This window comes from Electrona antarctica, assembly GCF_951216825.1.
Source record: "Electrona antarctica genome assembly, chromosome: 12".
In the NCBI taxonomy this organism is placed as follows: domain Eukaryota; kingdom Metazoa; phylum Chordata; class Actinopteri; order Myctophiformes; family Myctophidae; genus Electrona; species Electrona antarctica.
The window spans coordinates 2232295-2243598 of NC_136793.1; the positions used below are offsets into that span (position 1 = coordinate 2232295).

At 40.0% G+C, this 11304-nt stretch overlaps 1 long non-coding RNA gene across 1 annotated transcript; it reads left to right on the forward strand.

Moving 5' to 3' along the window:
• The first annotated feature begins 351 nt into the window (after window positions 1-351).
• Window positions 352-5392, forward strand: LOC306933261. Its single transcript, XR_013791205.1, has 3 exons — window positions 352-370; window positions 1324-1548; window positions 4375-5392. It is a non-coding gene; the product is annotated as an uncharacterized lncRNA (long non-coding RNA).
• Window positions 5393-11304: the final 5912 nt, after the last annotated feature.

Below are 11304 nucleotides of genomic sequence, written 5' to 3' on the forward strand. Positions count from 1 at the left end.
AGAATAGATGGTCTTCCTTGTTGTAACAGAGTATAATATAGGCTGTGTTTATTATCTGTTAGTTTTGGTTTCTTGAATCAATAAAGCTGAATCAATAAAACGTTTATAATTTATTCATGCATAATTCAATTTAATATAAAACGTTGCCACTCGCCTCCCTGCGTGTGTGTGCGTGCGTGTGTGCGTGTGCGTGTGTGCGCGCGCGTGTGTGCGTGTGTGTGTGTGTGTGTGTGTGTGTGTGTGCGTGCGATGATCCAATCACTCGGATGTGACGTAAAAATTGAACAGGCCAAATCCAGTGGGCGGGGCTTTAGATTTAAGTAGCGTGCGCACAGCTGCTGTTTGTGTTTGGGGCAACTTGCTGTTCAAGGTATGTTTGTTTGAGCGGTTTTATCTACTATTAACACTTGTTATTGTTTAAACATTAGTGGTTTTACCTTCCATTAACACTGCTATTGTTTAAACAGGTGTGTTTTCATCAGACTGTTGGTTGTCTATAGTGGGAGAAATGTACAACAATATGTCCTTTTTGAGAAGGAAGCAAACACTAAACATTGTTCTAAACCAGGGGTGCCCATGCATTTTTTATTTTTATTTTGAGAGCTACTTTAAAAATGACCAGCTCAACAAGATCTACCCACCGAGTACCATTACTGAAAATAGTCTAAAAATGTCATGGAATAGGTTGAGTTTTCTTTTTTTGTAATGCTACCTAGTTTGTGCACAGCAACACTCTTGAAACTATAACATTGCATTGTGGGTTTGAGCTGACAGGCCCTTTTTTTATGGCAGATGCAAAAAATATATTTTATATTTAAATTAAATATTCTTTAGGGTGCGGGGCATGTGATCTACCTGCACAGCCTTTGATCTACCTTTTGGGCACCCCTGTTCTAAACGGTGGAAAGTCAATCATTTAATTAACTAGTTAAATGTGTAGATTTGGATTATTACTAAACATACTAGCCTCCTGTCATTTACTACTACGGCCATATTTTGGCCATTTGGAAATGTCTGATCTACAAGCTCACAATGCATTGTGATGCGACGTGTTGTGAGTTTGTAGATCTGCTAGTGTTGCAAATTGCGGCTAACCTACATTGTGATACAGCCATATTTTCACCATTTGAAAGTGGCTGATGTGACACATTGTTAGTTTGTAGATCTGCTATTTGCAATTTTTTTGTCATGCCAATACCTTTTTTTTGTGTAAATCTAGATTAGGTTTTTTTTAATCCTTTATAATCTTAATATTATATGAATTCTACAATGTATAAAATCTGGGGGAAAGGAGTGTAATGTTGGTTTATGTATGTCTTACAGGTTAATCATGTGACCTTGGTGTCATGTGGTGACCTTGGCTGCAGTCATCAGGAGATAGCTGGTAATAGAGTGTCTACTCGGCTGAGCTGAAACGTATAACGGTGTCAACGAACGCTCTCCCTGAGATTACGAGGTGTACGGTGCTCGGGACGTTTGTGCCATACAACCTACACGGCTCTATTAATACCGGCTATCTTCAACCCGAGCGACGGAAGGCCCCCCACGGTACGTACCTGGATTACATGTGGCTGGAGTAGAAACTAGGGCTGTGTCACCATTACATGTTAAGTCGACCATTCATTGTCATTTGATTGAAATATTTATTAACAGTTTGCAGAATTACAGTACATTTCAAGCGCAAACTCGATACAAAGGCTGTTAACTGTGAGTGGACGACCCAATTAAGCACTACACATGTTTACAAGAGGGTCCACCATGTGGTGCGGTGGGGGATTCAGATTTTACCGGGGCCAGTTTCGAATTGCAGCCGTCCGTAGGTGCCCTTTGAGAGCGGTTTTGAAGGAGTCAAGGGATTCGCATGTCTTAATGACAGTTGGTAGGGCGTTCCACATTTTGGTGGCATAGGAGCGAAAATAATTTAGTCCCTTGTTTGTGCCGAATCTGGGTTGTACATGGTTCGTTGCACTCCCTCTGGTGTTGTGGGTGTGGACTTCGTTAACATTAAGGTAGTATCTAGACAGGTACATGGGTATCTTGGTGGTGTATCGAATCTTGTGGACCAGACCCATTGCAAGATGCTGTACTCTAATTATTGCGATTAACAATTTGAATTGTGTTTGATGAACATATGAATACATGCATGGCTTTAAGGCTTCATTAAAAAAAAGTTGCACGAGGCAGATATGACTAATTATATGCATTAATTGCATTTATACTTTTCCAAAAATAATTTAAGGGGCACTTCACAACCTTTTGCAACCAGATCTTTTTTTTAATGATTCTTGGGGGAAACACTTTCCTGGGGCTTTTATGTGGGTAATGTGTCCATGATGTCATGGACACTGGGCTCACTTCCTTCCCGGACTACAATTCCCATGATGCTTTGCCTTTGGTGAACTGCTCCTTATGGATGTGTGGGGGGGGGGCTAGGCTGTCTTACTGAGACAACATGTAGTCCAAGGTTAATTAAATATGGTTAGGAAGCGAAGACCGTACGGTGGACTCCATGTTGTTCCCTGGAAGGAAATAAACATGTGCAATTGAGACCAAGGAAGCTGAACGTGGAAGTGTTGGCTGCATATAGCCCACTGCGCATGTTTCTTTCCTTTCATGGAGTCCACCGTACGGTCTTCGCCTCCTGTCCTCATTTAATAGTCCTTGAAGTAGTCAGGAAGTAAATGAGCCCAGTGTCTATGACATCATGGACACTTTGAAATACTAAAATATCTAAAGACACATTACCCAGGAAAGTATTTCTTGTCTCCCAAACATTAAAATAAGATCTGGTTGCAAAAGGGGTGTGAAGTGGCCCAATTGACCTCATTCAGACTGCAGCCATCTTGCCAGCAAGATGCTAACTAGGTGCAACTTCCCATAGACAGCCCATTCATCCAATCAGAAAAGTCCTCTAATTGTATTAAACATCAAACTCACCAACATTGCAGCTGTACGAAAAGCTTGAATTATCCTCTATCTGCAAAGTGTTTATTTCGTAAAAATCCACCGTAGACATGTTATGATCTACTTCTTTCAAGAAATTCCTTGTATGTGATTTTTTTTTTTCTCCAAGTGTTGGAGTTTGGAAGCGCTTGTTGAATATCACTCAACGGCCCATGCGTACCACCTGTTTTGACTGTGCACATCATGCAGGAGGCAGCAGGAGGTTGCTTTACTGATAACGAGTGCTTCCAAACTCTGACACTTAGAAAATAATCATCTGCAAGGAATTTATTGACAAGAAGTAGCTCATAACATGTCTATGGTGGATTTTTTTGTAATGAAACACACTTTGCAGATGGAGTATAATTCAAGCTTTTTGTACAGCTGCAATGTTGGTGAGTTTGTTGTTGTTTAATACAATTGGATAGGACTTTTCTGTTTGGATGAATGGGCTCTCAATGGGAAGTTGCATCTACTCAGCACCTTGCTGGCAAGATGGCCACGGTCTGAATATAGTCAAATTAGCTGAGTGGAAATGGCCGATGTACAAGCTAAAAACTTGAGCGGGTAGATCTTCTATTTCCATTCATGAAATGTTTGAGAATACCTTGCGTGTAATTCGGAGTATACAAGTGTAACCACAGGTCTGTAACTCTCGGTATACAAACGGAACAAAATTACGGGGGGGGGGGGGGGGGGGGGGGGCTGCATGGAGGTGTGAATTTGTAGTCCAGGAAGGAAGTGAGACCACATTTTCATGACAGGTGTTTGGTCATGAACATGTCATCATGGTACAGTTAAACATATTGCACACATAAAACCCCCAGGAAAGTGTTTCTTGTGATCTATCTCTTGTGTCTATTTGTACGTCTCTAAATGTTTTTGATGAATTGAACATTGTGGACCCTATTGGAAACAAGTGTAATGCTTAATTGGGTCGTCCACTCACAGTTAACAGGCTTTGTATTGAGTTCGTGCTTGAAATGTACTGTAATTCTGCAAACTGTTAATACATTTTTAAATCAATCTAAACGTCATTAAAATAAGCTCTGGTTGCAAAAGGGGTGAAGTGGCCCTTTAATGGGTTGAATTGTTAATCACAATTGATGTGACAATGTTCAAGTAAAATAATGGTGACACAGCCCTGTCAGTGACTGTTAATACAGTAATATAATGGTGACACAGCCCTGTCAGTGACTGTTATTAATACAGTAAATGGTGAAACAGCCCTGTCAGTGACTGTTATTAATATAATGGTGACACAGCCCTGTCAGTGACTGTTATTAATACAGTAACATAATGGTGACACAGCCCTGTCAGTGACTGTTATTAATATAATGGTGACACAGCCCTGTCAGTGACTGTTATGACTTCCAAAATGTCATCCTGTAGGCCGACAACTAATCATTTTTTTTCCCCCTGTCATTTCAGAACATGAAGCTAACAGAGTTTGTACCTTCATCCTGATGTCTTCCTCTCCTGCTGCTGCTGCTGCTTACTGTTAGCAGTGAAGGTTAGTAATTTAACCTTTTGATTCCTGCTGCTTGTGTAAGTGGGCTACATGCTACCATACCATATGTTGTATTCGTGCCATGTATCGTTTCACACGTGTGTGTGTGTGTGTGTGTGTGTGTGTGTGTGTGTGTGTGTGTGTGTGTGTGTGTGTAATGCCAGTCCAATTCTAGTGTTTTTCATCTTTTCTACGCTATTCTTTGCTTTTAATAAAGTTATTTATTTTTGTTGTCTCAGAGTTTTTAATCGCATTTCGCTTTATTTTATTTTTTTAGTCATTTCTTCTTTCTTCTTGCCTATCTATTGCCCTAGTTCTTCACTAGTGGACTTTGTGTGTTGTGGAGTTATGTGATTTATGTCTGGTATCATTATGGTAGCATGTAGCCTGCTTAACACTGTTTACTAGGGGTGTAACGATATAGTAACGGCATCGAAAAATCGATTTTAATTTCAAGAATCTAAGCATATCGAAATGAAAACGGCAACATTGACTATGTATCGTTTTGCTATGCAATTAATCGATTGTATCAATACTACATTTTTGTGGTATTTAGCCATTTTTAGAAGAGTTTAATTAGTTGATTTAAAAAAAAAAAAGTATTTTAAATAGTTGCTGTATCGATTTCAAATCATTGTATCGATTTCAAATCATTGTATCGTATCACCATAATGAACAAATATCATCCATGTATCGTTACACCCCTACTTTTTACAGCCTTCTATGCTGTAGATCTGTGAAAACTAACAGGAAGAAAATGATGGCCGATGTGTCCTTTTCTTTGGTTAGTGTGTGTTTTGAGTTTACTGGCTGATATTGAAGGTAAGTGGTGTAGTTTATTATCTTTGGCTGTCTGGCAGAAACCTTGTATATCCATAGTTCAACCTTTTGTAAATGTCCTTACTTGGTCATGCTACAGTGTAAATGTCCTTACTTGGTCATGCTACAGTGTAAATGTCCTTACTTGGTCATGCTACAGTGTAAATGTCCTTACTTGGTCATGCTACAGTGTAAATGTCCTTACTTGGTCATGCTACAGTGTAAATGTCCTTACTTGGTCATGCTACAGTGTAAATGTCCTTACTTGGTCATGCTACAGTGTAAATGTCCTTACTTGGTCATGCTACAGTGTAAATGTCCTTACTTGGTCATGCTACAGTGTAAATGTCCTTACTTGGTCATGCTACAGTGTAAATGTCCTTACTTGGTCATGCTACAGTGTAAATGTCCTTACTTGGTCATGCTACAGTGTAAATGTCCTTACTTGGTCATGCTACAGTGTAAATGTCCTTACTTGGTCATGCTACAGTGTAAATGTCCTTACTTGGTCATGCTACAGTGTAAATGTCCTTACTTGGTCATGCTACAGTGTAAATGTCCTTACTTGGTCATGCTACAGTGTAAATGTCCTTACTTGGTCATGCTACAGTGTAAATGTCCTTACTTGGTCATGCTACAGTGTAAATGTCCTTACTTGGTCATGCTACAGTGTAAATGTCCTTACTTGGTCATGCTACAGTGTAAATGTCCTTACTTGGTCATGCTACAGTGTAAATGTCCTTACTTGGTCATGCTACAGTGTAAATGTCCTTACTTGGTCATGCTACAGTGTAAATGTCCTTACTTGGTCATGCTACAGTGTAAATGTCCTTACTTGGTCATGCTACAGTGTAAATGTCCTTACTTGGTCATGCTACAGTGTAAATGTCCTTACTTGGTCATGCTACAGTGTAAATGTCCTTACTTGGTCATGCTACAGTGTAAATGTCCTTACTTGGTCATGCTACAGTGTAAATGTCCTTACTTGGTCATGCTACAGTGTAAATGTCCTTACTTGGTCATGCTACAGTGTCACACACTAAAGTAGCAAAAATAGCCGATCTACAAGCTCGCGATGCAAAGATAATCCAATATTGAATATTTTGTTTTTATTTAATATAACATAATTGTATTTACTATATTGACCCGGTGAAGTATCAACAAGAGCTTGTAACTAAATAAAAGTAAAAAACAAAAGTAACTGTTTTGGACATGCATGGTTTCTACCCCACCTTCATCTTTTCTCGTCTCTATTCTTTGCTTTAATAAAGTTATTTGTTTTTGTGGTCTCAGAGTTTTTAATCGCATTTCGCTATTTTTTTCTTTTTTTATAAAGTAATTTCTTCTTTCTTATCTATCGCACTGGTTCTTCACTAGTGTATGTGGTGCGTGATTCGGGTCGTGTCTCGCGTACAGTTTCTCATTTGATTGGAGCTGTACACGTTTCACATCTGCGTTGCGTCATTTGCCGGTAAAGCGTCATCACGTCAGTTCACATCACATATGAAGACAGGCCCCGTATGTGATGTGCATTTATGTGATTTTTTTTTTTATGTGATTATTTCACAGCAATTGCAGATTGCGCGTCATTCACGTCGGTCGGCCTCATTTTATTTAGGTGAGGTACACACTGTTGCGTTCAGAACAGGAAGTGATGTAGGCGCATCGTTCACGCCATACGAATTTTGTTTATTGCTGTTGTATGTTGTGTTCTAATGTCATCCATAGTGTTGTATGTTGTGTTCTAATGTCATCCATAGTGTTGTATGTTGTGTTCTGATGTCATCCATAGTGTTGTGTACTAATTTTCATTGTATTGCTGACATACTGGGGCGCAAAGAACATGAAGCAAAGAAGAATGCTGCTGCCATTGCATAATTTGCACCTCATAATGTTTTAAATGTAAAATTCTTTGGAAAACACTATCTGTGACTGTTATATTAAAATTGACGTTATGTAGGAAACATGGACAACTGGCTGGAAAAAAATACTCGCGCCATGAAAACCTAAGGCCAACTGCTTGGGCGGAGACAATCTATTTTGTTCATGATCATAAAGTGCAGCAGCAAACATCTAGGTCATAAGACCATTGTTGCTGCTATATTATCAGATCTAATTTGTGAGTAAAGCTTCATTATGTAAGCCCACATCACATATGAACACAGGCCCGGTATGTGATGTGTGTTTATGTCTCGTCTCCTTTCACATTTGTGAGTAAGGCTTCATCTCGTCATCCCCACATCACATAATGAACATAGGGTTAGGTTAGGTATGTGATGTGGATTGATGTGATGTATGTCTTTTATAATGTGCGAGTGAAGTTTCATTGCGTCAGTTCAGATCACATTATGTGGTGTGTATTGATGTGATGTCTTTATGCTGCCATTTGCAGCTAAAACGTCGTCATTCATGCCGGTCAGTAGGCGAGGCATTGACGATGGGCCGATGACCCAAACGTTTTCTGCTGCACTTTTCACTTCTTGCACTTTATGAGCGTGAGAATATATATTTTCTTAGTTTGTCAGGAGTTTTCCTTAATGTATTTGTGGAGTGAGTAAAGACATAATCATGGCTATCATTCATAGTCTGTTATGATTTGAATTTCTAAGTAGGCTATAAAGGACTTTTTCTTTTTAAATAAATCATCAAATGATCTTGCCGTGGGAGGTCGGCAAGTAAGTTTAAAGAAATATTTAGCAAATTTGAAATGTTAGCTTTTGCTTCTGTATTCTTTTCTACAATGTAAATTGTGAAATGATTACTGTTGTAATGAATGTGATTGCTTTTGGACCTGTAAATTACAAAACAAACTAAGGCACTGGTGTGGTACTCCTGTTTTACCAGAACGGGGTTCAACTCCCTGCGGTGCCTCAATTTGTATTTACAACATGGTTCATTTTCTGCTCCTTGTGTTTCCTTTTCATAGATGATAACCCCCAGGTTCTTTACTGTGTTTGTACTCTCTACAGTTAGGATGATAACCCCCAGGTTCTTTACTGTGTTTGTACTCTCTACAGTTAGGATGATAACCTCCAGGTTCTTTACTGTGTTTGTACTCCCTACAGTTAGGATGATAACCCCCAGGTTCTTTACTGTGTTTGTACTCTCTACAGTTAGGATGATAACCCCCAGGTTCTTTACTGTGTTTGTACTCTCTTACAGTTAGGATGATAACCCCCAGGTTCTTTACTGTGTTTGTACTCCCTACAGTTAGGATGATAACCCCCAGGTTCTTTACTGTGTTTGTACTCTACAGTTAGGATGATAACTCCCAGGTTCTTTACTGTGTTTGTACTCCCTACAGTTAGGATGATAACCCCCAGGTTCTTTACTGTGTTTGTACTCTCTACAGTTAGGATGATAACCCCCAGGTTCTTTACTGTGTTTGTACTCTCTACAGTTAGGATGATAACCCCCAGGTTCTTTACTGTGTTTGTACTCTCTACAGTTAGGATGATAACCCCCAGGTTCTTTACTGTGTTTGTACTCCCTACAGTTAGGATGATAACCCCCAGGTTCTTTACTGTGTTTGTACTCTCTTACAGTTAGGATGATAACCCCCAGGTTCTTTACTGTGTTTGTACTCTCTTACAGTTAGGATGATAACCGCCAGGTTCTTTACTGTGTTTGTACTCTCTTACAGTTAGGATGATAACCCCCAGGTTCTTTACTGTGTTTGTACTCCCTACAGTTAGGATGATAACCCCCAGGTTCTTTACTGTGTTTGTACTCCCTACAGTTAGGGTGATAACCCCCAGGTTCTTTACTGTGTTTGTACTCCCTACAGTTAGGATGATAACCCCCAGGTTCTTTACTGTGTTTGTACTCTCTTACAGTTAGGATGATAACCCCCAGGTTCTTTACTGTGTTTGTACTCCCTACAGTTAGGATGATAACCCCCAGGTTCTTTACTGTGTTTGTACTCTACAGTTAGGATGATAACCCCCAGGTTCTTTATCTTTACTGTGTTTGTACTCCCTACAGTTAGGATGATAACCCCCAGGTTCTTTACTGTGTTTGTACTCTCTACAGTTAGGATGATAACCCCCAGGTTCTTTACTGTGTTTGTACTCCCTACAGTTAGGGTGATAACCCCCAGGTTCTTTACTGTGTTTGTACTCCCTACAGTTAGGATGATAACCCCCAGGTTCTTTACTGTGTTTGTACTCCCTACAGTTAGGATGATAACCCCCAGGTTCTTTACTGTGTTTGTACTCTACAGTTAGGATGATAACCCCCAGGTTCTTTACTGTGTTTGTACTCCCTACAGTTAGGATGATAACCCCCAGGTTCTTTACTGTGTTTGTACTCCCTACAGTTAGGATGATAACCCCCAGGTTCTTTACTGTGTTTGTACTCCCTACAGTTAGGATGATAACCCCCAGGTTCTTTACTGTGTTTGTACTCCCTACAGTTAGGATGATAACCCCCAGGTTCTTTACTGTGTTTGTACTCTCTACAGTTAGGATGATAACCCCCAGGTTCTTTACTGTGTTTGTACTCTCTTACAGTTAGGATGATAACCCCCAGGTTCTTTACTGTGTTTGTACTCTCTACAGTTAGGATGATAACCCCCAGGTTCTTTACTGTGTTTGTACTCTCTACAGTTAGGATGATAACCCCCAGGTTCTTTACTGTGTTTGTACTCTCTACAGTTAGGATGATAACCCCCAGGTTCTTTACTGTGTTTGTACTCTCTACAGTTAGGATGATAACCCCCAGGTTCTTTACTGTGTTTGTACTCTCTACAGTTAGGATGATAACCCCCAGGTTCTTTACTGTGTTTGTACTCTCTACAGTTAGGATGATAACCCCCAGGTTCTTTACTGTGTTTGTACTCCCTACAGTTAGGATGATAACCCCCAGGTTCTTTACTGTGTTTGTACTCTACAGTTAGGATGATAACCCCCAGGTTCTTTACTGTGTTTGTACTCCCTACAGTTAGGATGATAACCCCCAGGTTCTTTACTGTGTTTGTACTCCCTACAGTTAGGATGATAACCCCCAGGTTCTTTACTGTGTTTGTACTCTCTTACAGTTAGGATGATAACCCCCAGGTTCTTTACTGTGTTTGTACTCCCTACAGTTAGGATGATAACCCCCAGGTTCTTTACTGTGTTTGTACTCTCTACAGTTAGGATGATAACCCCCAGGTTCTTTACTGTGTTTGTACTCTACAGTTAGGATGATAACCCCCAGGTTCTTTACTGTGTTTGTACTCTACAGTTAGGATGATAACCCCCAGGTTCTTTACTGTGTTTGTACTCTACAGTTAGGATGATAACCCCCAGGTTCTTTACTGTGTTTGTACTCTACAGTTAGGATGATAACCTCCAGGTTCTTTACTGTGTTTGTACTCTCTACAGTTAGGATGATAACCCCCAGGTTCTTTACTGTGTTTGTACTCCCTACAGTTAGGATGATAACCCCCAGGTTCTTTACTGTGTTTGTACTCTCTACAGTTAGGATGATAACCCCCAGGTTCTTTACTGTGTTTGTACTCTACAGTTAGGATGATAACCCCCAGGTTCTTTACTGTGTTTGTACTCTACAGTTAGGATGATAACCCCCAGGTTCTTTACTGTGTTTGTACTCTACAGTTAGGATGATAACCCCCAGGTTCTTTACTGTGTTTGTACTCTACAGTTAGGATGATAACCCCCAGGTTCTTTACTGTGTTTGTACTCTCTACAGTTAGGATGATAACCCCCAGGTTCTTTACTGTGTTTGTACTCTCTTACAGTTAGGATGATAACCCCCAGGTTCTTTACTGTGTTTGTACTCTACAGTTAGGGTGATAACCCCCAGGTTCTTTACTGTGTTTGTACTCCCTACAGTTAGGATGATAACCCCCAGGTTCTTTACTGTGTTTGTACTCCCTACAGTTAGGATGATAACCCCCAGGTTCTTTACTGTGTTTGTACTCTCTACAGTTAGGATGATAACCCCCAGGTTCTTTACTGTGTTTGTACTCCCTACAGTTAGGATGATAACCCCCAGGTTCTTTACTGTGTTTGTACTCTCTACAGTTA